Below are 27,766 nucleotides of genomic sequence, written 5' to 3'. Positions count from 1 at the left end.
AATTGTTGTCTTATCGAATAGCTTGATAAAAGGTTTTGATCATTATAAACAACGTCAATATGAGTTGACTCCAAATAGCATTTGTGGCATGCAAAGCAGAAGTTCAAAATGTGCCTAAACCCGGAATTGAACCAGGGACCTTTAGATCTTCAGTCTACTGCTCTCCCAACTGGGCTATTTCATCCAGCTGGCAATTTCGGCTTTCTGTTGTATTTTTTATAATTGTTAAAGATAAATGCAGAACCTGGTCACTCTATCTGCATGTGCAGTTATGTGTTAAATTGTCCAGTATTATTCAGTAGCTAAATTGGTCTGATGGGTGAATTTCCTTTTTAGGAGCCAAGTTAGTTAGATGATGTTTGTAAACTATGAATGGACTTATACTCAGAAACACAGACCTATATGGCGAGGGTCGGCAAGCTAGGTCATCTGACTACTAACAGTTTTGTATAAGGGGAACTGGAGGCTGATGCAGGCAAAGCTTTACTTTCAATTAAAGGAAGAATTGGGAAATAAAGGAGGCAAAGTTGAATACAAGAGAGGTGGAAGCAAGTTTGAAAGAAAGACAGAAAGTAAATAATATGTTGAATTAATTGTATTGTCGATTATCTTGATAAAAGGTTTTGATCATTATAAACAAAGTCAATATGAGTTGACTCAAAATAGTCTTTGTGGCATGCAAAGCAGAAGTTCAAAATGTGCCGAAACCCGGGATCGAACCAGGGACCTTTAGATCTTCAGTCTAACGCTCTCCCAACTGAGCTATTTGGGCCTGCCAGCAGCTATAGCATTCAGCCTCTTTTTTTGAACAATCCCAGAACAGAGATGCAGAACCTGGATTTTCAATCTGAGGTTAGAGCTGTGTTTTAATGTGTCCTGCATTGTTCAGCAGCTAACTGGTGAAATGGGTGAGTAGCGTTTTTGGGATAAATGTTAGGTCGTTTTTCTTTTAAAACTCTGAGTGGACCAGCACTGTATTACACAGACGTATGTCTCCTGAGTAGGTAAGCTATGTCATCTCAATACTGACAACTTTGTTTAAGGAGAAGTGAAAGCTGATGCAGACAAGAGTTTACTTTGAAAAAAGTATAAAAAAGGATAAATTCGTCATCAAAGCCGATGGCAAGAGAGGTGGAAGCAAGTTTAGAAGGAGGACATTAAGACAACTTTTTGTTGAAGTTATCATGTTGTTGATCAGTTGATAAAATATTTTGACAAATAAAGAAAAAAAAACTAGAGCTGATTTCAAGAAATATTTTGCAAGAATGTAGGATCCCCTCGCACTGTGCCGAAACCCGGGATTGAACCAGGGACCTTAATCTCTTCAGTCTAATGATCGCCCAACTGAGATATTTCAGACAACAAGTCCCTGTGGCCTCCTGATGTATTATTAATAATTGTAGACGATACATACAGAACCTGGTCATTCTATATTCGGTTATAGTTATGTGTTAAAGTGTCCAGTATCATTCAGCAGGTAACTTGGTCTGATGAGTGAATATCCTTTTTAGGGGACAAGGTAGGTAGATTTTTTTTTTCTAAACTCTGAATTGACTTATACTCTGAAACACAGACCTATATGGCCAGGGTGTACAAGCTATGTCATCTGACTACTGACAGTTTTGTATAAGGGGAATTGGAGGCTGATGCAGGCAAAGCTTTACTTTAAAATAAAGCAAGAAGTTGCAAATAAATGAGGCATAGTTGAATACAAGAGAGGTGGAAGCAAGTTTGAAAGGAAGACAGAAAGTAAATAATATGTTGAATTGATTGTGTTGTTGATCAGATTGATAAAAGGTTTTGATAAAGAAGAGCGTTGATTTAACTCCAAACAGCTTTTGTGACATGAAAAGCAGAAGTTGAAATTGTGCCGAAACCCGGGATTGAACCAGGGACCTTTAGATCTTCAGTCTAACGCTCTCCCAACTGAGCTATTTCGGCCTGCTGGTAGTTTGGGTCTTCATACTTTCTTTTAAACTTCCCAAGAAAATAGATGCTCAACCTCATGCTAGAGCTATGTTTTAAGATGTCCTGTATCATTCATCAGTTAACGGGTGCAATAGGTAAATAGCATTTTTCGGATCCAGGTTAGGTAGCTTTTTTTTTTACTCTGAATGGACTAGCACCATATTACACAGAGGTATTTGGCCTGAGTAGGTAAGCTATGTCATCTGAATACTGAAATCTGTGTTCAAGGAGAAGTGGAAGCTGATGCAGGCAAGAGTTTACTTTACAAAAAAGCATGAAATAGGAAACATTTGAAGTCGAAGCTGAATGCAAGAGAGGTGGAAGCAAATTTAGAAGGAGGACAGAAAGACAATTCTATGTTGAATTGATCATGTTGTCGATCAGTTGATCAAATATTTTGATAACTAAAGAAAGAAAAACTTGAGCTGATACCAAGAAATATTTTGTGAGAAGCAAGAAACCTCTCAGACTTTTCCGAAACCCAGCATTGAACAAGGGACTTTTAGATTTTCAATCTAACACTCTCCCAACTGAGCTATTTCATCCAGCTGGCCATTTTGGCTTTCTGTTGTATTTTTGATAATTGTTAAAGATAAATGCAGACCCTGGTCATTCTATCTGCATGTGCAGTTATGTGTTAAATTGTCCAATATTATTCAGCAGCTAAATTGGTCTGATGGGTGAATTTCCTTTTTAGGAGCCAAGTTAGTTAGAAGATGTTTGTAAACTATGAATGGACTTATACTCAGACACACAGACCTATATGGCGAGGGTAGGCAAACTAGGTCATCTGACTACTAACAGTTTTGTATAAGGGGAACTCGAGGCTGATGCAGGCAAAGCTTTACTTTCAATTAAAGGAAGAATTGGCAAATAAAGCAGGTAAAGTTGAATACAAGAGAGGTGGAAGCAAGTTTGACAGAAAGACAGAATGTAAAAAATATGTTGAAATGGTTGTCTTATCGATCAGCTTGATAAAAGGTTTTGATCATTATAAACAACGTCAATATGAGTTGACTCCAAATAGCATTTGTGGCATGCAAAGCAGAAGTTCAAAATGTGCCTAAACCCGGGATTGAACCAGGGACCTTTAGATCTTCAGTCTACTGCTCTCCCAACTGAGCTATTTCATCCAGCTGGCAATTTTGGCTTTCTGTTGTATTTTTTATAATTGTTAAAGATAAATGCAGAACCTGGTCACTCTATCTGCATGTGCAGTTATGTGTTAAATTGTCCAGTATTATTCAGTAGCTAAATTGGTCTGATGGGTGAATTTCCTTTTTAGGAGCCAAGTTAGTTAGATGATGTTTGTAAACTATGAATGGACTTATACTCAGAAACACAGACCTATATGGCGAGGGTCGGCAAGCTAGGTCATCTGACTACTAACAGTTTTGTATAAGGGGAACTGGAGGCTGATGCAGGCAAAGCTTTACTTTCAATTAAAGGAAGAATTGGGAAATAAATGAGGCAAAGTTGAATACAAGAGAGGTGGAAGCAAGTTTGAAAGAAAGACAGAAAGTAAATAATATGTTGAATTAATTGTATTGTCGATTATCTTGATAAAAGGTTTGATCATTATAAACAAAGTCAATATGAGTTGAATCAAAATAGTCTTTGTGGCATGCAAAGCAGAAGTTCAAAATGTGCCGAAACCCGGGATTGAACCAGGGACCTTTAGATATTCAGTCTAACGCTCTCCCAACTGAGCTATTTCGGCCTGCCAGCAGCTATAGTATTCAGCCTCTTTTTTTGAACAATCCCAGAACAGAGATGCAGAACCTGGATTTTCAATCTGAGGTTAGAGCTGTGTTTTAATGTGTCCTGCATTGTTCAGCAGCTAACTGGTGAAATGGGTGAGTAGCGTTTTTGGGATAAATGTTCGGTCGTTTTTCTTTTAAAACTCTGAGTGGACCAGCACTGTATTACACAGACGTATGTCGCCTGAGTAGGTAAGCTATCTCATCTCAATACTGACAACTTTGTTTAAGGAGAAGTGAAAGCTGATGCAGACAAGAGTTTACTTTGAAAAAAGTATAAAAAAGGATAAATTCGTCATCAAAGCTGATGGCAAGAGAGGTGGAAGCAAGTTTAGAAGGAGGACAGAAAGACAACTTTTTGTTGAAGTTATCATGTTGTTGATCAGTTGATAAAATATTTTGACAAATAAAGAAAAAAAAAACTAGAGCTGATTTCAAGAAATATTTTGCAAGAATGTAGGATCCCCTCGCACTGTGCAGAAACCCGGGATTGAACCAGGGACCTTAATCTTTTCAGTCTAACGATCTCCCAACTGAGATATTTCAGCCAACAAGTCCCTGTGGCTTCCTGATGTATTATTAATAATTGTAGACGATACATACAGAACCTGGTCATTCTATTTTCGTTTATAGTTATGTGTTAAAGTGTCCAGTATCATTCAGCAGGTAACTTGGTCTGTTGAGTGAATATCCTTTTTAGGGGACAAGGTAGGTAGAATTTTTTTTTCTAAACTCTGAATTGACTTATACTCTGAAACACAGACCTATATGGCCAGGGTGTACAAGCTATGTCATCTGACTACTGACAGTTTTGTATAAGGGGAATTGGAGGCTGATGCAGGCAAAGCTTTACTTTAAAATAAAGCAAGAAGTTGCAAATAAATGAGGCATAGTTGAATACAAGAGAGGTGGAAGCAAGTTTGAAAGGAAGACAGAAAGTAAATAATATGTTGAATTGATTGTGTTGTTGATCAGATTGATGAAAGGTTTTGATAAAGAAGAGAGTTGATTTAACTCCAAACAGCTTTTGTGACATGAAAAGCAGAAGTCGAAATTGTGCCGAAACCCGGGATTGAACCAGGGACCTTTAGATCTTCAGTCTAACGCTCTCCCAACTGAGCTATTTCAGCCTGCTGGTAGTTTGGGTCTTCATCCTTTCTTTTTAACTTCCCAAGAAAATAGATGCTCAACCTCATGCTAGAGCTATGTTTTAAGATGTCCTGTATCATTCATCAGTTAACGGGTGCAACAGGTAAATAGCATTTTTCGGATCCAGGTTAGGTAGCTTTTTTTTTTACTCTGAATGGACTAGCACCATATTACACAGAGGTATTTGGCCTGAGTAGGTAAGCTATGTCATCTGAATACTGAAATCTGTGTTCAAGGAGAAGTGGAAGCTGATGCAGACAAGAGTTTACTTTACAAAAAAGCATGAAATAGGAAACATTTGTAGTCGAAGCTGAATGCAAGAGAGGTGGAAGCAAATTTAGAAGGAGGACAGAAAGACAATTCTATGTTGAATTGATCATGTTGTCGATCAGTTGATCAAATATTTTGATAAATAAAGAAAGAAAAACTTGAGCTGATACTAAGAAATATTTTGTGAGAAGCAAGAAACCTCTCAGACTTTTCCGAAACCCAGCATTGAACAAGGGACTTTTAGATTTTCAATCTAACACTCTCCCAACTGAGCTATTTCATCCAGCTGGCCATTTTGGCTTTCTGTTGTATTTTTGATAATTGTTAAAGATAAATGCAGACCCTGGTCATTCTATCTGCATGTGCAGTTATGTGTTAAATTGTCCAATATTATTCAGCAGCTAAATTGGTCTGATGGGTGAATTTCCTTTTTAGGTGCCAAGTTAGTTAGAAGATGTTTGTAAACTATGAATGGACTTATACTCAGACACACAGACCTATATGGCGAGGGTACGCAAACTAGGTCATCTGACTACTAACAGTTTTGTATAAGGGGAACTCGAGGCTGATGCAGGCAAAGCTTTATTTTCAATTAAATGAAGAATTGGCAAATAAAGCAGGTAAAGTTGAATACAAGATGGGTGGAAGCAAGTTTGACAGAAAGACAGAATGTAAAAAATATGTTGAAATGGTTGTCTTATCGATCAGCTTGATAAAAGGTTTTGATAATTATAAACAACGTCAATATGAGTTGACTCCAAATAGCATTTGTTTCATGCAAAGCAAAAGTTCAAAATGTGCCTAAACCCGGGATTGAACCAGGGACCTTTAGATATTCAGTCTACTGCTCTCCCAGCTGAGCTATTTCATCCAGCTGGCAATTTTGGCTTTCTGTTGTATTTTTTATAATTGTTAAAGATAAATGCAGAACCTGGTCACTCTATCTGCATGTGCAGTTAAGTGTTAATTTGTACAGTATTATTCAGTAGCTAAATTGGTCTGATGGGTGAATTTCCTTTTAAGGAGCCAAGTTAGTTAGATGATGTTTGTAAACTATGAATGGACTTATACTCAGAAACACAGACCTATATGGCGAGGGTCGGCAAGCTAGGTCATCTGACTACTAACAGTTTTGTATAAGGGGAACTGGAGGCTGATGCAGGCAAAGCTTTACTTTCAATTAAAGGAAGAATTGGGAAATAAAGGAGGCAAAGTTGAATACAAGAGAGGTGGAAGCAAGTTTGAAAGAAAGACAGAAAGTAAATAATATGTTGAATTAATTGTATTGTCGATTATCTTGATAAAAGGTTTTGATCATTATAAACAAAGTCAATTTGAGTTGACTCAAAATAGTCTTTGTGGCATGCAAAGCAGAAGTTCAAAATGTGCCGAAACCCGGGATCGAACCAGGGACCTTTAGATCTTCAGTCTAACGCTCTCCCAACTGAGATATTTCGGCCTGCCAGCAGCTATAGTATTCAGCCTCTTTTTTTGAACAATCCCAGAACAGAGATGCAGAACCTGGATTTTCAATCTGAGGTTAGAGCTGTGTTTTAATGTGTCCTGCATTGTTCAGCAGCTAACTGGTGAAATGGGTGAGTAGCGTTTTTGGGATAAATGTTAGGTCGTTTTTCTTTTAAAACTCTGAGTGGACCAGCACTGTATTACACAGACGTATGTCGCCTGAGTAGGTAAGCTATGTCATCTCAATACTGACAACTTTGTTCAAGGAGAAGTGAAAGCTGATGCAGACAAGAGTTTACTTTGAAAAAAGTATAAAATGGGATAAATTCATCATCAAAGCTGATGGCAAGAGAGGTGGAAGCAAGTTTAGAAGGAGGACAGAAAGACAACTTTTTGTTGAAGTTATCATGTTGTTGATCAGTTGATAAAATATTTTGAGAAATAAAGAAAAAAAAACTAGAGCTGATTTCAAGAAATATTTTGCAAGAATGTAGGATCCCCTCGCACTGTGCTGAAAGTCAGGATTGAATCAGGTACCTTAAGCTCTTCAGTCTAACGATCTCCCAACTGAGATATTTCAGCCAACAAGTCCCTGTGGCCTCCTGATGTATTATTAATAATTGTAGACGATACATACAGAACCTGGTCATTCTATTTTCGTTTATAGTTATGTGTTAAAGTGTCCAGTATCATTCAGCAGGTAACTTGGTCTGATGAGTGAATATCCTTTTTAGGGGACAAGGTAGGTAGAATTTTGTTTCTAAACTCTGAATTGACTTATACTCTGAACTACAGACCTATATGGCCAGGGTGTACAAGCTATGTCATCTGACTACTGACAGTTTTGTATAAGGGGAATTGGAGGCTGATGCAGGCAAAGCTTTACTTTAAAATAAAGCAAGAAGTTGCAAATAAATGAGGCATAGTTGAATACAAGAGAGGTGGAAGCAAGTTTGAAAGGAAGACAGAAAGTAAATAATATGTTGAATTGATTGTGTTGTTGATCAGATTGATGAAAGGTTTTGATAAAGAAGAGCATTGATTTAACTCCAAACAGCTTTTGTGACATGAAAAGCAGAAGTTGAAATTGTGCCAAAACCCAGGATTGAACCAGGGACCTTTAGAACTTCAGTCTAACGCTCTCCCAACTGAGCTATTTCGGCCTGCTGGTAGTTTGGGTCTTCATCCTTTCTTTTAAACTTCCCAAGAAAATAGATGCTCAACCTCATGCTAGAGCTATGTTTTAAGATGTCCTGTATCATTCATCAGTTAACGGGTGCAATAGGTAAACAGCATTTTTCGGATCCAGGTTAGGTAGCTTTTTTTTTTACTCTGAATGGACTAGCACCATATTACACAGAGGTATTTGGCCTGAGTAGGTAAGCTATGTCATCTGAATACTGTAATCTGTGTTCAAGGAGAAGTGGAAGCTGATGCAGACAAGAGTTTACTTTACAAAAAAGCATGAAATAGGAAACATTTGTAGTCGAAGCTGAATGCAAGAGAGGTGGAAGCAAATTTAGAAGGAGGACAGAAAGACAATTCTATGTTGAATTGATCATGTTGTCGATCAGTTGATCAAATATTTTGATAAATAAAGAAAGAAAAACTTGAGCTGATACCAAGAAATATTTTGTGAGAAGCAAGAAACCTCTCAGACTTTTCCGAAACCCAGCATTGAACAAGGGACTTTTAGATTTTCAATCTAACACTCTACCAACTGAGCTATTTCATCCAGCTGGCTATTTTGGCTTTCTGTTGTATTTTTGATAATTGTTAAAGATAATTGCAGACCCTGGTCATTCTATCTGCATGTGCAGTTATGTGTTAAATTGTCCAATATTATTCAGCAGCTAAATTGGTCTGATGGGTGAATTTCCTTTTTAGGAGCCAAGTTAGTTAGAAGATGTTTGTAAACTATGAATGGACTTATACTCAGACACACAGACCTATATGGCGAGGGTAGGCAAACTAGGTCATCTGACTTCTAACAGTTTTGTATAAGGGGAACTCGAGGCTGATGCAGGCAAAGCTTTACTTTCAATTAAAGGAAGAATTGGCAAATAAAGCAGGTAAAGTTGAATACAAGAGAGGTGGAAGCAAGTTTGACAGAAAGACAGAATGTAAAAAATATGTTGAAATGGTTGTCTTATCGAATAGCTTGATAAAAGGTTTTGATCATTATAAACAACGTCAATATGAGTTGACTCCAAATAGCATTTGTGGCATGCAAAGCAGAAGTTCAAAATGTGCCTAAACTCGGAATTGAAGCAGGGACCTTTAGATCTTCAGTCTACTGCTCTCCCAACTGAGCTATTTCATCCAGCTGGCAATTTCGGCTTTCTGTTGTATTTTTTATAATTGTTAAAGATAAATGCAGAACCTGGTCACTCTATCTGCATGTGCAGTTATGTGTTAAATTGTCCAGTATTATTCAGTAGCTAAATTGGTCTGATGGGTGAATTTCCTTTTTAGGAGCCAAGTTAGTTAGATGATGTTTGTAAACTATGAATGGACTTATACTCAGAAACACAGACCTATATGGCGAGGGTCGGCAAGCTAGGTCATCTGACTACTAACAGTTTTGTATAAGGGGAACTGGAGGCTGATGCAGGCAAAGCTTTACTTTCAATTAAAGGAAGAATTGGGAAATAAAGGAGGCAAAGTTGAATACAAGAGAGGTGGAAGCAAGTTTGAAAGAAAGACAGAAAGTAAATAATATGTTGAATTAATTGTATTGTCGATTATCTTGATAAAAGGTTTTGATCATTATAAACAAAGTCAATATGAGTTGACTCAAAATAGTCTTTGAGGCATGCAAAGCAGAAGTTCAAAATGTGCCGAAACCCAGGATCGAACCAGGGACCTTTAGATCTTCAGTTTAACGCTCTCCCAACTGAGCTATTTCGGCCTGCCAGCAGCTATAGTATTCAGCCTCTTTTTTTGAACAATCCCAGAACAGAGATGCAGAACCTGGATTTTCAATCTGAGGTTAGAGCTGTGTTTTAATGTGTCCTGCATTGTTCAGCAGCTAACTGGTGAAATGGGTGAGTAGCGTTTTTGGGATAAATGTTAGGTCGTTTTTCTTTTAAAACTCTGAGTGGACCAGCACTGTATTACACAGACGTATGTCGCCTGAGTAGGTAAGCTATCTCATCTCAATACTGACAACTTTGTTTAAGGAGAAGTGAAAGCTGATGCAGACAAGAGTTTACTTTGAAAAAAGTATAAAAAAGGATAAATTCGTCATCAAAGCTGATGGCAAGAGAGGTGGAAGCAAGTTTAGAAGGAGGACAGAAAGACAACTTTTTGTTGAAGTTATCATGTTGTTGATCAGTTGATAAAATATTTTGACAAATAAAGAAAAAAAAAACTAGAGCTGATTTCAAGAAATATTTTGCAAGAATGTAGGATCCCCTCGCACTGTGCAGAAACCCGGGATTGAACCAGGGACCTTAATCTTTTCAGTCTAACGATCTCCCAACTGAGATATTTCAGCCAACAAGTCCCTGTGGCTTCCTGATGTATTATTAATAATTATAGACGATACATACAGAACCTGGTCATTCTATTTTCGTTTATAGTTATGTGTTAAAGTGTCCAGTATCATTCAGCAGGTAAATTGGTCTGATGAGTGAATATCCTTTTTAGGGGACAAGGTAGGTAGAATTTTTTTTTCTAAACTCTGAATTGACTTATACTCTGAAACACAGACCTATATGGCCAGGGTGTACAAGCTATGTCATCTGACTACTGACAGTTTTGTATAAGGGGAATTGGAGGCTGATGCAGGCAAAGCTTTACTTTAAAATAAAGCAAGAAGTTGCAAATAAATGAGGCATAGTTGAATACAAGAGAGGTGGAAGCAAGTTTGAAAGGAAGACAGAAAGTAAATAATATGTTGAATTGATTGTGTTGTTGATCAGATTGATGAAAGGTTTTGATAAAGAAGAGAGTTGATTTAACTCCAAACAGCTTTTGTGACATGAAAAGCAGAAGTTGAAATTGTGCCGAAACCCGGGATTGAACCAGGGACCTTTAGATCTTCAGTCTAACGCTCTCCCAACTGAGCTATTTCAGCCTGCTGGTAGTTTGGGTCTTCATCCTTTCTTTTAAACTTCCCAAGAAAATAGATGCTCAACCTCATGCTAGAGCTATGTTTTAAGATGTCCTGTATCATTCATCAGTTAACGGGTGCAACAGGTAAATAGCATTTTTCGGATCCAGGTTAGGTAGCTTTTTTTTTTACTCTGAATGGACTAGCACCATATTACACAGAGGTATTTGGCCTGAGTAGGTAAGCTATGTCATCTGAATACTGAAATCTGTGTTCAAGGAGAAGTGGAAGCTGATGCAGACAAGAGTTTACTTTACAAAAAAGCATGAAATAGGAAACATTTGTAGTCGAAGCTGAATGCAAGAGAGGTGGAAGCAAATTTAGAAGGAGGACAGAAAGACAATTCTATGTTGAATTGATCATGTTGTCGATCAGTTGATCAAATATTTTGATAAATAAAGAAAGAAAAACTTGAGCTGATACTAAGAAATATTTTGTGAGAAGCAAGAAACCTCTCAGACTTTTCCGAAACCCAGCATTGAACAAGGGACTTTTAGATTTTCAATCTAACACTCTCCCAACTGAGCTATTTCATCCAGCTGGCCATTTTGGCTTTCTGTTGTATTTTTGATAATTGTTAAAGATAAATGCAGACCCTGGTCATTCTATCTGCATGTGCAGTTATGTGTTAAATTGTCCAATATTATTCAGCAGCTAAATTGGTCTGATGGGTGAATTTCCTTTTTAGGTGCCAAGTTAGTTAGAAGATGTTTGTAAACTATGAATGGACTTATACTCAGACACACAGACCTATATGGCGAGGGTACGCAAACTAGGTCATCTGACTACTAACAGTTTTGTATAAGGGGAACTCGAGGCTGATGCAGGCAAAGCTTTATTTTCAATTAAAGGAAGAATTGGCAAATAAAGCAGGTAAAGTTGAATACAAGATGGGTGGAAGCAAGTTTGACAGAAAGACAGAATGTAAAAAATATGTTGAAATGGTTGTCTTATCGATCAGCTTGATAAAAGGTTTTGATCATTATAAACAACGTCAATATGAGTTGACTCCAAATAGCATTTGTTTCATGCAAAGCAGAAGTTCAAAATGTGCCTAAACCCGGGACCTTTAGATATTCAGTCTACTGCTCTCCCAGCTGAGCTATTTCATCCAGCTGGCAATTTTGGCTTTCTGTTGTATTTTTTATAATTGTTAAAGATAAATGCAGAACCTGGTCACTCTATCTGCATGTGCAGTTATGTGTTAATTTGTCCAGTATTATTCAGTAGCTAAATTGGTCTGATGGGTGAATTTCCTTTTTAGGAGCCAAGTTAGTTAGATGATGTTTGTAAACTATGAATGGACTTATACTCAGAAACACAGACCTATATGGCGAGGGTCGGCAAGCTAGGTCATCTGACTACTAACAGTTTTGTATAAGGGGAACTGGAGGCTGATGCAGGCAAAGCTTTACTTTCAATTAAAGGAAGAATTGGGAAATAAAGGAGGCAAAGTTGAATACAAGAGAGGTGGAAGCAAGTTTGAAAGAAAGACAGAAAGTAAATAATATGTTGAATTAATTGTATTGTCGATTATCTTGATAAAAGGTTTTGATCATTATAAACAAAGTCAATTTGAGTTGACTCAAAATAGTCTTTGTGGCATGCAAAGCAGAAGTTCAAAATGTGCCGAAACCCGGGATCGAACCAGGGACCTTTAGATCTTCAGTCTAACGCTCTCCCAACTGAGATATTTCGGCCTGCCAGCAGCTATAGTATTCAGCCTCTTTTTTTGAACAATCCCAGAACAGAGATGCAGAACCTGGATTTTCAATCTGAGGTTAGAGCTGTGTTTTAATGTGTCCTGCATTGTTCAGCAGCTAACTGGTGAAATGGGTGAGTAGCGTTTTTGGGATAAATGTTAGGTCGTTTTTCTTTTAAAACTCTGAGTGGACCAGCACTGTATTACACAGACGTATGTCGCCTGAGTAGGTAAGCTATGTCATCTCAATACTGACAACTTTGTTCAAGGAGAAGTGAAAGCTGATGCAGACAAGAGTTTACTTTGAAAAAAGTATAAAATGGGATAAATTCATCATCAAAGCTGATGGCAAGAGAGGTGGAAGCAAGTTTAGAAGGAGGACAGAAAGACAACTTTTTGTTGAAGTTATCATGTTGTTGATCAGTTGATAAAATATTTTGAGAAATAAAGAAAAAAAAACTAGAGCTGATTTCAAGAAATATTTTGCAAGAATGTAGGATCCCCTCGCACTGTGCTGAAAGTCAGGATTGAATCAGGTACCTTAAGCTCTTCAGTCTAACGATCTCCCAACTGAGATATTTCAGCCAACAAGTCCCTGTGGCCTCCTGATGTATTATTAATAATTGTAGACGATACATACAGAACCTGGTCATTCTATTTTCGTTTATAGTTATGTGTTAAAGTGTCCAGTATCATTCAGCAGGTAACTTGGTCTGATGAGTGAATATCCTTTTTAGGGGACAAGGTAGGTAGAATTTTGTTTCTAAACTCTGAATTGACTTATACTCTGAACTACAGACCTATATGGCCAGGGTGTACAAGCTATGTCATCTGACTACTGACAGTTTTGTATAAGGGGAATTGGAGGCTGATGCAGGCAAAGCTTTACTTTAAAATAAAGCAAGAAGTTGCAAATAAATGAGGCATAGTTGAATACAAGAGAGGTGGAAGCAAGTTTGAAAGGAAGACAGAAAGTAAATAATATGTTGAATTGATTGTGTTGTTGATCAGATTGATGAAAGGTTTTGATAAAGAAGAGCATTGATTTAACTCCAAACAGCTTTTGTGACATGAAAAGCAGAAGTTGAAATTGTGCCAAAACCCAGGATTGAACCAGGGACCTTTAGAACTTCAGTCTAACGCTCTCCCAACTGAGCTATTTCGGCCTGCTGGTAGTTTGGGTCTTCATCCTTTCTTTTAAACTTCCCAAGAAAATAGATGCTCAACCTCATGCTAGAGCTATGTTTTAAGATGTCCTGTATCATTCATCAGTTAACGGGTGCAATAGGTAAATAGCATTTTTCGGATCCAGGTTAGGTAGCTTTTTTTTTTACTCTGAATGGACTAGCACCATATTACACAGAGGTATTTGGCCTGAGTAGGTAAGCTATGTCATCTGAATACTGTAATCTGTGTTCAAGGAGAAGTGGAAGCTGATGCAGACAAGAGTTTACTTTACAAAAAAGCATGAAATAGGAAACATTTGTAGTCGAAGCTGAATGCAAGAGAGGTGGAAGCAAATTTAGAAGGAGGACAGAAAGACAATTCTATGTTGAATTGATCATGTTGTCGATCAGTTGATCAAATATTTTGATAAATAAAGAAAGAAAAACTTGAGCTGATACCAAGAAATATTTTGTGAGAAGCAAGAAACCTCTCAGACTTTTCCGAAACCCAGCATTGAACAAGGGACTTTTAGATTTTCAATCTAACACTCTACCAACTGAGCTATTTCATCCAGCTGGCTTTTTTGGCTTTCTGTTGTATTTTTTATAATTGTTAAAGATAAATGCAGAACCTGGTCACTCTATCTGCATGTGCAGTTATGTGTTAAATTGTCCAGTATTATTCAGTAGCTAAATTGGTCTGATGGGTGAATTTCCTTTTTAGGAGCCAAGTTAGTTAGATGATGTTTGTAAACTATGAATGGACTTATACTCAGAAACACAGACCTATATGGCGAGGGTCGGCAAGCTAGGTCATCTGACTACTAACAGTTTTGTATAAGGGGAACTGGAGGCTGATGCAGGCAAAGCTTTACTTTCAATTAAAGGAAGAATTGGGAAATAAAGGAGGCAAAGTTGAATACAAGAGAGGTGGAAGCAAGTTTGAAAGAAAGACAGAAAGTAAATAATATGTTGAATTAATTGTATTGTCGATTATCTTGATAAAAGGTTTTGATCATTATAAACAAAGTCAATATGAGTTGACTCAAAATAGTCTTTGAGGCATGCAAAGCAGAAGTTCAAAATGTGCCGAAACCCGGGATCGAACCAGGGACCTTTAGATCTTCAGTCTAACGCTCTCCCAACTGAGCTATTTCGGCCTGCCAGCAGCTATAGTATTCAGCCTCTTTTTTTGAACAATCCCAGAATAGAGATGCAGAACCTGGATTTTCAATCTGAGGTTAGAGCTGTGTTTTAATGTGTCCCGCATTGTTCAGCAGCTAACTGGTGAAATGGGTGAGTAGCGTTTTTGGGATAAATGTTAGGTCGTTTTTCTTTTAAAACTCTGAGTGGACCAGCACTGTATTACACAGACGTATCTCGCCTGAGTAGGTAAGCTATGTCATCTCAATACTGACAACTTTGTTTAAGGAGAAGTGAAAGCTGATGCAGACAAGCGTTTACTTTGAAAAAAGTATAAAAAAGGATAAATTCGTCATCAAAGCTGATGGCAAGAGAGGTGGAAGCAAGTTTAGAAGGAGGAAAGAAAGACAACTTTTTGTTGAAGTTATCATGTTGTTGATCAGTTGATAAAATATTTTGACAAATAAAGAAAAAAAACTAGAGCTGATCTCAAGAAAATTTTTGCAAGAATGTAGGATCCCCTCGCACTGTGCTGAAACCCGGGATTGAACCAGGGACCTTAATCTCTTCAGTCTAACGATCTCCCAACTGAGATATTTCAGCCAACAAGTCCCTGTGGCCTCCTGATGTATTATCAATAATTGTAGACGATACATACAGAACCTGGTCATTCTATTTTCGTTTATAGTTATGTGTTAAAGTGTCCAGTATCATTCAGCAGGTAACTTGGTCTGATGAGTGAATATCCTTTTTAGGGGACAAGGTAGGTAGAATTTTTTTTTCTAAACTCTGAATTGACTTATACTCTGAAACACAGACCTATATGGCCAGGGTGTACAAGCTATGTCATCTGACTACTGACAGTTTTGTATAAGGGGAATTGGGGGCTGATGCAGGCAAAGCTTTACTTTAAAATAAAGCAAGAAGTTGCAAATAAATGAGGCATAGTTGAATACAAGAGAGGTGGAAGCAAGTTTGAAAGGAAGACAGAAAGTAAATAATATGTTGAATTGATTGTGTTGTTGATCAGATTGATAAAAGGTTTTGATAAAGAAGAGCGTTGATTTAACTCCAAACAGCTTTTGTGACATGAAAAGCAGAAGTTGTGCCGAAACCCGGGATTGAACCAGGGACCTTTAGATCTTCAGTCTAACGCTCTCCCAACTGAGCTATTTCAGCCTGCTGGTAGTTTGGGTCTTCATTCTTTCTTTTAAACTTCCCAAGAAAATAGATGCTCAACCTCATGCTAGAGCTATGTTTTAAGATGTCCTGTATCATTCATCAGTTAACGGGTGCAATAGGTAAATAGCATTTTTCGGATCCAGGTTAGGTAGCTTTTTTTTTTACTCTGAATGGACTAGCACCATATTACACAGAGGTATTTGGCCTGAGTAGGTAAGCTATGTCATCTGAATACTGAAATCTGTGTTCAAGGAGAAGTGGAAGCTGATGCAGACAAGAGTTTACTTTACAAAAAAGCATGAAATAGGAAACATTTGTAGTCGAAGCTGAATGCAAGAGAGGTGGAAGCAAATTTAGAAGGAGGACAGAAAGACAATTCTATGTTGAATTGATCATGTTGTCGATCAGTTGATCAAATATTTTGATAAATAAAGAAAGAAAAACTTGAGCTGATACCAAGAAATATTTTGTGAGAAGCAAGAAACCTCTCAGACTTTTCCGAAACCCAGCATTGAACAAGGGACTTTTAGATTTTCAATCTAACACTCTCCCAACTGAGCTATTTCATCCAGCTGGCCATTTTGGCTTTCTGTTGTATTTTTGATAATTGTTAAAGATAAATGCAGACCCTGGTCATTCTATCTGCATGTGCAGTTATGTGTTAAATTGTCCAATATTATTCAGCAGCTAAATTGGTCTGATGGGTGAATTTCCTTTTTAGGAGCCAAGTTAGTTAGAAGATGTTTGTAAACTATGAATGGACTTATACTCAGACACACAGACCTATATGGCGAGGGTAGGCAAACTAGGTCATCTGACTACTAACAGTTTTGTATAAGGGGAACTCGAGGCTGATGCAGGCAAAGCTTTACTTTCAATTAAAGGAAGAATTGGCAAATAAAGCAGGTAAAGTTGAATACAAGAGAGGTGGAAGCAAGTTTGACAGAAAGACAGAATGTAAAAAATATGTTGAAATGGTTGTCTTATCGATCAGCTTGATAAAAGGTTTTGATCATTATAAACAACGTCAATATGAGTTGACTCCAAATAGCATTTGTGGCATGCAAAGCAGAAGTTCAAAATGTGCCTAAACCCGGGATTGAATCAGGGACCTTTAGATCTTCAGTCTACTGCTCTCCCAACTGAGCTATTTCATCCAGCTGGCAATTTTGGCGTTCTGTTGTATTTTTTATAATTGTTAAAGATAAATGCAGAACCTGGTCACTCTATCTGCATGTGCAGTTATGTGTTAAATTGTCCAGTATTATTCAGTAGCTAAATTGGTCTGATGGGTGAATTTCCTTTTTAGGAGCCAAGTTAGTTAGATGATGTTTGTAAACTATGAATGGACTTATACTCAGAAACACAGACCTATATGGCGAGGGTCGGCAAGCTAGGTCATCTGACTACTAACAGTTTTGTATAAGGGGAACTGGAGGCTGATGCAGGCAAAGCTTTACTTTCAATTAAAGGAAGAATTGGGGAATAAAGGAGGCAAAGTTGAATACAAGAGAGGTGGAAGCAAGTTTGAAAGAAAGACAGAAAGTAAATAATATGTTGAATTAATTGTATTGTCGATTATCTTGATAAAAGGTTTTGATCATTATAAACAAAGTCAATATGAGTTGAATCAAAATAGTCTTTGTGGCATGCAAAGCAGAAGTTCAAAATGTGCCGAAACCCAGGATCGAACCAGGGACCTTTAGATCTTCAGTCTAACGCTCTACCAACTGAGCTATTTCAACCTGCCAGCAGCTATAGTATTCAGCCTCTTTTTTTGAACAATCCCAGAACAGAGATGCAGAACCTGGATTTTCAATCTGAGGTTAGAGCTGTGTTTTAATGTGTCCTGCATTGTTCAGCAGCTAACTGGTGAAATGGGTGAGTAGCGTTTTTGGGATAAATGTTAGGTCGTTTTTCTTTTAAAACTCTGAGTGGACCAGCACTGTATTACACAGACGTATGTCGCCTGAGTAGGTAAGCTATGTCATCTCAATACTGACAACTTTGTTCAAGGAGAAGTGAAAGCTGATGCAGACAAGAGTTTACTTTGAAAAAAGTATAAAATGGGATAAATTCGTCATCAAAGCTGATGGCAAGAGAGGTGGAAGCAAGTTTAGAAGGAGGACAGAAAGACAACTTTTTGTTGAAGTTATCATGTTGTTGATCAGTTGATAAAATATTTTGAGAAATAAAGAAAAAAAAACTAGAGCTGATTTCAAGAAATATTTTGCAAGAATGTAGGATCCCCTCGCACTGTGCTGAAAGTCAGGATTGAATCAGGTACCTTAAGCTCTTCAGTCTAACGATCTCCCAACTGAGATATTTCAGCCAACAAGTCCCTGTGGCCTCCTGATGTATTATTAATAATTGTAGACGATACATACAGAACCTGGTCATTCTATTTTCGTTTATAGTTATGTGTTAAAGTGTCCAGTATCATTCAGCAGGTAACTTGGTCTGATGAGTGAATATCCTTTTTAGGGGACAAGGTAGGTAGAATTTTTTTTTCTAAAATCTGAATTGACTTATACTCTGAAACACAGACCTATATGGCCAGGGTGTACAAGCTATGTCATCTGACTACTGACAGTTTTGTATAAGGGGAATTGGAGGCTGATGCAGGCAAAGCTTTACTTTAAAATAAAGCAAGAAGTTGCAAATAAATGAGGCATAGTTAAATACAAGAGAGGTGGAAGCAAGTTTGAAAGGAAGACAGAAAGTAAATAATATGTTGAATTGATTGTGTTGTTGATCAGATTGATGAAAGGTTTTGATAAAGAAGAGCGTTGATTTAACTCCAAACAGCTTTTGTGACATGAAACACAGAAGTTGAAATTGTGCCGAAACCCGGGATTGAACCAGGGACCTTTAGATCTTCAGTCTAACGCTCTCCCAACTGAGCTATTTCGGCCTGCTGGTAGTTTGGGTCTTCATCCTTTCTTTTAAACTTCCCAAGAAAATAGATGCTCAACCTCATGCTAGAGCTATGTTTTAAGATGTCCTGTATCATTCATCAGTTAACGGGTGCAATAGGTAAATAGCATTTTTCAGATCCAGTTTAGGTAGCTTTTTTTTTTACTCTGAATGGACTAGCACCATATTACACAGAGGTATTTGGCCTGAGTAGGTAAGCTATGTCATCTGAATACTGAAATCTGTGTTCAAGGAGAAGTGGAAGCTGATGCAGACAAGAGTTTACTTTACAAAAAAGCATGAAATAGGAAACATTTGTAGTCGAAGCTGAATGCAAGAGAGGTGGAAGCAAATTTAGAAGGAGGACAGAAAGACAATTCTATGTTGAATTGATCATGTTGTCGATCAGTTGATCAAATATTTTGATAAATAAAGAAAGAAAAACTTGAGCTGATACCAAGAAATATTTTGTGAGAAGCAAGAAACCTCTCAGACTTTTCCGAAACCCAGCATTGAACAAGGGACTTTTAGATTTTCAATCTAACACTCTCCCAACTGAGCTATTTCATCCAGCTGGCCATTTTGGCTTTCTGTTGTATTTTTGATAATTGTTAAAGATAAATGCAGACCCTGGTCATTCTATCTGCATGTGCAGTTATGTGTTAAATTGTCCAATATTATTCAGCAGCTAAATTGGTCTGATGGGTGAATTTCCTTTTTAGGAGCCAAGTTAGTTAGAAGATGTTTGTAAACTATGAATGGACTTATACTCAGACACACAGACCTATATGGCGAGGGTAGGCAAACTAGGTCATCTGACTACTAACAGTTTTGTATAAGGGAACTCGAGGCTGATGCAGGCAAAGCTTTACTTTCAATTAAAGGAAGAATTGGCAAATAAAGCAGGTAAAGTTGAATACAAGAGAGGTGGAAGCAAGTTTGACAGAAAGACAGAATGTAAAAAATATGTTGAAATGGTTGTCTTATCGATCAGCTTGATAAAAGGTTTTGATCATTATAAACAACGTCAATATGAGTTGACTCCAAATAGCATTTGTGGCATGCAAAGCAGAAGTTCAAAATGTGCCTAAACCCGGGATTGAACCAGGGACCTTTAGATCTTCAGTCTACTGCTCTCCCAACTGAGCTATTTCATCCAGCTGGCAATTTTAGCGTTCTGTTGTATTTTTTATAATTGTTAAAGATAAATGCAGAACCTGGTCACTCTATCTGCATGTGCAGTTATGTGTTAAATTGTCCAGTATTATTCAGTAGCTAAATTGGTCTGATGGGTGAATTTCCTTTTTAGGAGCCAAGTTAGTTAGATGATGTTTGTAAACTATGAATGGACTTATACTCAGAAACACAGACCTATATGGCGAGGGTCGGCAAGCTAGGTCATCTGACTACTAACAGTTTTGTATAAGGGGAACTGGAGGCTGATGCAGGCAAAGCTTTACTTTCAATTAAAGGAAGAATTGGGGAATAAAGGAGGCAAAGTTGAATACAAGAGAGGTGGAAGCAAGTTTGAAAGAAAGACAGAAAGTAAATAATATGTTGAATTAATTGTATCGTCGATTATCTTGATAAAAGGTTTTGATCATTATAAACAAAGTCAATATGAGTTGAATCAAAATAGTCTTTGTGGCATGCAAAGCAGAAGTTCAAAATGTGCCGAAACCCGGGATCGAACCAGGGACCTTTAGATCTTCAGTCTAACGCTCTACCAACTGAGCTATTTCAACCTGCCAGCAGCTATAGTATTCAGCCTCTTTTTTTGAACAATCCCAGAACAGAGATGCAGAACCTGGATTTTCAATCTGAGGTTAGAGCTGTGTTTTAATGTGTCCTGCATTGTTCAGCAGCTAACTGGTGAAATGGGTGAGTAGCGTTTTTGGGATAAATGTTAGGTCGTTTTTCTTTTAAAACTCTGAGTGGACCAGCACTGTATTACACAGACGTATGTCGCCTGAGTAGGTAAGCTATGTCATCTCAATACTGACAACTTTGTTCAAGGAGAAGTGAAAGCTGATGCAGACAAGAGTTTACTTTGAAAAAAGTATAAAATGGGATAAATTCGTCATCAAAGCTGATGGCAAGAGAGGTGGAAGCAAGTTTAGAAGGAGGACAGAAAGACAACTTTTTGTTGAAGTTATCATGTTGTTGATCAGTTGATAAAATATTTTGAGAAATAAAGAAAAAAAAACTAGAGCTGATTTCAAGAAATATTTTGCAAGAATGTAGGATCCCCTCGCACTGTGCTGAAAGTCAGGATTGAATCAGGTACCTTAAGCTCTTCAGTCTAACGATCTCCCAACTGAGATATTTCAGCCAACAAGTCCCTGTGGCCTCCTGATGTATTATTAATAATTGTAGACGATACATACAGAACCTGGTCATTCTATTTTCGTTTATAGTTATGTGTTAAAGTGTCCAGTATCATTCAGCAGGTAACTTGGTCTGATGAGTGAATATCCTTTTTAGGGGACAAGGTAGGTAGAATTTTTTTTTTAAACTCTGAATTGACTTATACTCTGAAACACAGACCTATATGGCCAGGGTGTACAAGCTATGTCATCTGACTACTGACAGTTTTGTATAAGGGGAATTGGAGGCTGATGCAGGCAAAGCTTTACTTTAAAATAAAGCAAGAAGTTGCAAATAAATGAGGCATAGTTGAATACAAGAGAGGTGGAAGCAAGTTTGAAAGGAAGACAGAAAGTAAATAATATGTTGAATTGATTGTGTTGTTGATCAGATTGATAAAAGGTTTTGATAAAGAAGAGCGTTGATTTAACTCCAAACAGCTTTTGTGACATGAAAAGCAGAAGTTGTGCCAAAACCCGGAATTGAACCAGGGACCTTTAGATCTTCAGTCTAACGCTCTCCCAACTGAGCTATTTCAGCCTGCTGGTAGTTCGGGTCTTCATTCTTTCTTTTAAACTTCACAAGAAAATAGATGCTCAACCTCATGCTAGAGCTATGTTTTAAGATGTCCTGTATCATTCATCAGTTAACGGGTGCAATAGGTAAATAGCATTTTTCGGATCCAGGTTAGGTAGCTTTTTTTTTTACTCTGAATGGACTAGCACCATATTACACAGAGGTATTTGGCCTGAGTAGGTAAGCTATGTCATCTGAATACTGAAATCTGTGTTCAAGGAGAAGTGGAAGCTAATGCAGACAAGAGTTTACTTTACAAAAAAGCATGAAATAGGAAACATTTGTAGTCGAAGCTGAATGCAAGAGAGGTGGAAGCAAATTTAGAAGGATGACAGAAAGACAATTCTATGTTGAATTGATCATGTTGTCGATCAGTTGATCAAATATTTTGATAAATAAAGAAAGAAAAACTTGAGCTGATACCAAGAAATATTTTGTGAGAAGCAAGAAACCTCTCAGACTTTTCCGAAACCCAGCATTGAACAAGGGACTTTTAGATTTTCAATCTAACACTCTCCCAACTGAGCTATTTCATCCAGCTGGCCATTTTGGCTTTCTGTTGTATTTTTGATAATTGTTAAAGATAAATGCAGACCCTGGTCATTCTATCTGCATGTGCAGTTATGTGTTAAATTGTCCAATATTATTCAGCAGCTAAATTGGTCTGATGGGTGAATTTCCTTTTTAGGAGCCAAGTTAGTTAGAAGATGTTTGTAAACTATGAATGGACTTATACTCAGACACACAGACCTATATGGCGAGGGTAGGCAAACTAGGTCATCTGACTACTAACAGTTTTGTATAAGGGGAACTGGAGGCTGATGCAGGCAAAGCTTTACTTTCAATTAAAGGAAGAATTGGGAAATAAAGGAGGCAAAGTTGAATACAAGAGAGGTGGAAGCAAGTTTGAAAGAAAGACAGAAAGTAAATAATATGTTGAATTAATTGTATTGTCGATTATCTTGATAAAAGGTTTTGATCATTATAAACAAAGTCAATATGAGTTGACTCAAAATAGTCTTTGTGGCATGCAAAGCAGAAGTTCAAAATGTGCCGAAACCCGGGATCGAACCAGGGACCTTTAGATCTTCAGTCTAACGCTCTCCCAACTGAGCTATTTCGGCCTGCCAGCAACTATAGTATTCAGCCTCTTTTTTTGAACAATCCCAGAACAGAGATGCAGAACCTGGATTTTCAATCTGAGGTTAGAGCTGTGTTTTAATGTGTCCTGCATTGTTCAGCAGCTAACTGGTGAAATGGGTGAGTAGCGTTTTTGGGATAAATGTTAGGTCGTTTTTCTTTTAAAACTCTGAGTGGACCAGCACTGTATTACACAGACGTATGTCGCCTGAGTAGGTAAGCTATGTCATCTCAATACTGACAACTTTGTTTAAGGAGAAGTGAAAGCTGATGCAGACAAGAGTTTACTTTGAAAAAAGTATAAAAAAGGATAAATTTGTCATCAAAGCTGATGGCAAGAGAGGTGGAAGCAAGTTTAGAAGGAGGACAGAAAGACAACTTTTTGTTGAAGTTATCATGTTGTTGATCAGTTGATAAAATATTTTGACAAATAAAGAAAAAAAAACTAGAGCTGATTTCAAGAAATATTTTGCAAGAATGTAGGATCCCCTCGCACTGTGCCGAAACCCAGGATTGAACCAGGGACCTTAATTTCTTCAGTCTAACGATCTCCCAACTGAGATATTTCAGACAACAAGTCCCTGTGGCCTCCTGATGTATTATTAATAATTGTAGACGATACATACAGAACCTGGTCATTCTATTTTCGTTTATAGTTATGTGTTAAAGTGTCCAGTATCATTCAGCAGGTAACTTGGTCTGATGAGTGAATATCCTTTTTAGGGGACAAGGTAGGTAGAATTTTTTTTCTAAACTCTGAATTGACTTATACTCTGAAACACAGACCTATGTGGCCAGGGTGTACAAGCTATGTCATCTGACTACTGACAGTTTTGTATAAGGGGAATTGGAGGCTGATGCAGGCAAAGCTTTACTTTAAAATAAAGCAAGAAGTTGCAAATAAATGAGGCATAGTTGAATACAAGAGAGGTGGAAGCAAGTTTGAAAGGAAGACAGAAAGTAAATAATATGTTGAATTGATTGTGTTGTTGATCAGATTGATGAAAGGTTTTGATAAAGAAGAGCGTTGATTTAACTCCAAACAGCTTTTGTGACATGAAAAGCAGAAGTTGAAATTGTGCCGAAACCCGGGATTGAACCAGGGACCTTTAGATCTTCAGTCTAACGCTCTCCCAACTGAGCTATTTCAGCCTGCTGGTAGTTTGGGTGTTCATCCTTTCTTTTAAACTTCCCAAGAAAATAGATGCTCAACCTCATGCTAGAGCTATGTTTTAAGATGTCCTGTATCATTCATCAGTTAACGGGTGCAATAGGTAAATAGCATTTTTCGGATCCAGGTTAGGTAGCTTTTTTTTTTACTCTGAATGGACTAGCACCATATTACACAGAGGTATTTGGCCTGAGTAGGTAAGCTATGTCATCTGAATACTGAAATCTGTGTTCAAGGAGAAGTGGAAGCTGATGCAGACAAGAGTTTACTTTACAAAAAAGCATGAAATAGGAAACATTTGTAGTCGAAGCTGAATGCAAGAGAGGTGGAAGCAAATTTAGAAGGAAGACAGAAAGACAATTCTATGTTGAATTGATCATGTTGTCGATCAGTTGATCAAATATTTTGATAAATAAAGAAAGAAAAACTTGAGCTGATACCAAGAAATATTTTGTGAGAAGCAAGAAACCTCTCAGACTTTTCCAAAACCCAGCATTGAACAAGGGACTTTTAGATTTTCAATCTAACACTCTCCCAACTGAGTTATTTCATCCAGCTGGCCATTTTGGCTTTCTGTTGTATTTTTGATAATTGTTAAAGATAAATGCAGACCCTGGTCATTCTATCTGCATGTGCAGTTATGTGTTAAATTGTCCAATATTATTCAGCAGCTAAATTGGTCTGATGGGTGAATTTCCTTTTTAGGAGCCAAGTTAGTTAGAAGATGTTTGTAAACTATGAATGGACTTATACTCAGACACACAGACCTATATGGCGAGGGTAGGCAAACTAGGTCATCTGACTACTAACAGTTTTATATAAGGGGAACTCGAGGCTGATGCAGGCAAAGCTTTACTTTCAATTAAAGGAAGAATTGGCAAATAAAGCAGGTAAAGTTGAATACAAGAGAGGTGGAAGCAAGTTTGACAGAAAGACAGAATGTAAAAAATATGTTGAAATGGTTGTCTTATCGATCAGCTTGATAAAAGGTTTTGATCATTATAAACAACGTCAATATGAGTTGACTCCAAATAGCATTTGTGGCATGCAAAGCAGAAGTTCAAAATGTGCCTAAACCCGGGATTGAACCAGGGACCTTTAGATCTTCAGTCTACTGCTCTCCCAACTGAGCTATTTCATCCAGCTGGCAATTTCAGCTTTCTGTTGTATTTTTTATAATTGTTAAAGATAAATGCAGAACCTGGTCACTCTATCTGCATGTGCAGTTATGTGTTAAATTGTCCAGTATTATTCAGTAGCTAAATTGGTCTGATGGGTGAATTTCCTTTTTAGGAGCCAAGTTAGTTAGATGATGTTTGTAAACTATGAATGGACTTATACTCAGAAACACAGACCTATATGGCGAGGGTCGGCAAGCTAGGTCATCTGACTACTAACAGTTTTGTGTAAGGGGAACTGGAGGCTGATGCAGGCAAAGCTTTACTTTCAATTAAAGGAAGAATTGGGAAATTAAGGAGGCAAAGTTGAATACAAGAGAGGTGGAAGCAAGTTTGAAAGAAAGACAGAAAGTAAATAATATGTTGAATTAATTGTATTGTCGATTATCTTGATAAAAGGTTTTGATCATTATAAACAAAGTCAATATGAGTTGACTCAAAATAGTCTTTGTGGCATGCAAAGCAGAAGTTCAAAATGTGCCGAAACCCGGGATCGAACCAGGGACCTTTAGATCTTCAGTCTAACGCTCTCCCAACTGAGCTATTTCGGCCTGCCAGCAGCTATAGTATTCAGCCTCTTTTTTTGAACAATCCCAGAAAAGAGAAGCAGAACCTGGATTTTCAATCTGAGGTTAGAGCTGTGTTTTCATCTGTCCTGCATTGTTCAGCAGCTAACTGGTGAAATGGGTGAGTAGCGTTTTTGGGATAAATGTTAGGTCGTTTTTCTTTTAAAACTCTGAGTTGACCAGCACTGTGTTACACAGACGTATGTCGCCTGAGTAGGTAAGCTATGTTATCTCAATACTGACAACTTTGTTTAAGGAGAAGTGAAAGCTGATGCAGACAAGACTTTACTTTGAAAAAAGTATAAAAAAGGATAAATTCGTCATCAAAGCTGATGGCAAGAGAGGTGGAAGCAAGTTTAGAAGGAGGACAGAAAGACAACTTTTTGTTGAAGTTATCATGTTGTTGATCAGTTGATAAAATATTTTGACAAATAAAGAAAAAAAAACTAGAGCTGATTTCAAGAAATATTTTGCAAGAATGTAGGATCCCCTCGCACTGTGCCGAAACCCGGGATTGAACCAGGGACCTTAATCTCTTCAGTCTAACGATCTCCCAACTGAGATATTTCAGACAACAAGTCCCTGTGGCCTCCTGATGTATTATTAATAATTGTAGACGATACATACAGAACCTGGTCATTCTATATTCGGTTATAGTTATGTGTTAAAGTGTCCAGTATCATTCAGCAGGTAACTTGGTCTGATGAGTGAATATCCTTTTTAGGGGACAAGGTAGGTAGAATTTTTTTTTCTAAACTCTGAATTGACTTATACTCTGAAACACAGACCTATATGGCCAGGGTGTACAAGCTATGTCATCTGACTACTGACAGTTTTGTATAAGGGGAATTGGAGGCTGATGCAGGCAAAGCTTTACTTTAAAATAAAGCAAGAAGTTGCAAATAAATGAGGCATAGTTGAATACAAGAGAGGTGGAAGCAAGTTTGAAAGGAAGACAGAAAGTAAATAATATGTTGAATTGATTGTGTTGTTTATCAGATTGATGAAAGGTTTTGATAAAGAAGAGCGTTGATTTAACTCCAAACAGCTTTTGTGACATGAAAAGCAGAAGTTGAAATTGTGCCGAAACCCAGGATTGAACCAGGGACCTTAAGATCTTCAGTCTAACGCTCTCCCAACTGAGCTATTTCGGCCTGCTGGTACTTTGGGTCTTCATCCTTTCTTTTAAACTTCCCAAGGAAATAGATGCTCAACCTCATGCTAGAGCTATGTTTTAAGATGTCCTGTATCATTCATCAGTTAACGGGTGCAATAGGTAAATAGCATTTTTCGGATCAGGTTAGGTAGCTTTTGTTTTTTACTCTGAATGGACTAGCACCATATTACACAGAGGTATTTGGCCTGAGTAGGTATGCTATGTCATCTGAATACTGAAATCTGTGTTCAAGGAGAAGTGGAAGCTGATGCAGACAAGAGATTACTTTACAAAAAAGCATGAAATAGGAAACATTTGTAGTCGAAGCTGAATGCAAGAGAGGTGGAAGCAAATTTAGAAGGAGGACAGAAAGACAATTCTATGTTGAATTGATCATGTTGTCGATCAGTTGATCAAATATTTTGATAAATAAAGAAAGAAAAACTTGAGCTGATACCAAGAAATATTTTGTGAGAAGCAAGAAACCTCTCAGACTTTTCCGAAACCCAGCATTGAACAAGGGACTTTTAGATTTTCAATCTAACACTCTCCCAACTGAGCTATTTCATCCAGCTGGCCATTTTGGCTTTCTGTTGTATTTTTGATAATTGTTAAAGATAAATGCAGACCCTGGTCATTCTATCTGCATGTGCAGTTATGTGTTAAATTGTCCAATATTATTCAGCAGCTAAATTGGTCTGATGGGTGAATTTCCTTTTTAGGAGCCAAGTTAGTTAGAAGATGTTTGTAAACTATGAATGGACTTATACTCAGA

General features: G+C 37.5%; 5 non-coding genes across 5 annotated transcripts; all 5 read right to left on the bottom strand.

The window, feature by feature from the left end:
* Window positions 1-1,868: 1,868 nt before the first annotated feature.
* TRNAF-GAA (transfer RNA phenylalanine (anticodon GAA)) lies at window positions 1,869-1,941 on the bottom strand. The gene has a single exon. It is a non-coding gene; the product is annotated as a tRNA-Phe (tRNA).
* A 12,742-nt stretch (window positions 1,942-14,683) lies between these two features.
* On the bottom strand, window positions 14,684-14,756 carry TRNAF-GAA (transfer RNA phenylalanine (anticodon GAA)). The gene has a single exon. It is a non-coding gene; the product is annotated as a tRNA-Phe (tRNA).
* Window positions 14,757-18,762: 4,006 nt separating this feature from the next.
* TRNAF-GAA (transfer RNA phenylalanine (anticodon GAA)) lies at window positions 18,763-18,835 on the bottom strand. The gene has a single exon. It is a non-coding gene; the product is annotated as a tRNA-Phe (tRNA).
* A 3,996-nt stretch (window positions 18,836-22,831) lies between these two features.
* TRNAF-GAA (transfer RNA phenylalanine (anticodon GAA)) lies at window positions 22,832-22,904 on the bottom strand. Its single transcript has one exon. It is a non-coding gene; the product is annotated as a tRNA-Phe (tRNA).
* Window positions 22,905-25,747: 2,843 nt separating this feature from the next.
* Window positions 25,748-25,820, bottom strand: TRNAF-GAA (transfer RNA phenylalanine (anticodon GAA)). Its single transcript has one exon. It is a non-coding gene; the product is annotated as a tRNA-Phe (tRNA).
* Window positions 25,821-27,766: the final 1,946 nt, after the last annotated feature.

Source organism: Triturus cristatus, chromosome 8 (genome assembly GCF_964204655.1).
Source record: "Triturus cristatus chromosome 8, aTriCri1.1, whole genome shotgun sequence".
NCBI classification, from domain to species: domain Eukaryota; kingdom Metazoa; phylum Chordata; class Amphibia; order Caudata; family Salamandridae; genus Triturus; species Triturus cristatus.
The sequence above is the reverse complement of the archived record's forward strand: the minus strand, read 5'-3'. Positions and strand labels throughout refer to the sequence as shown.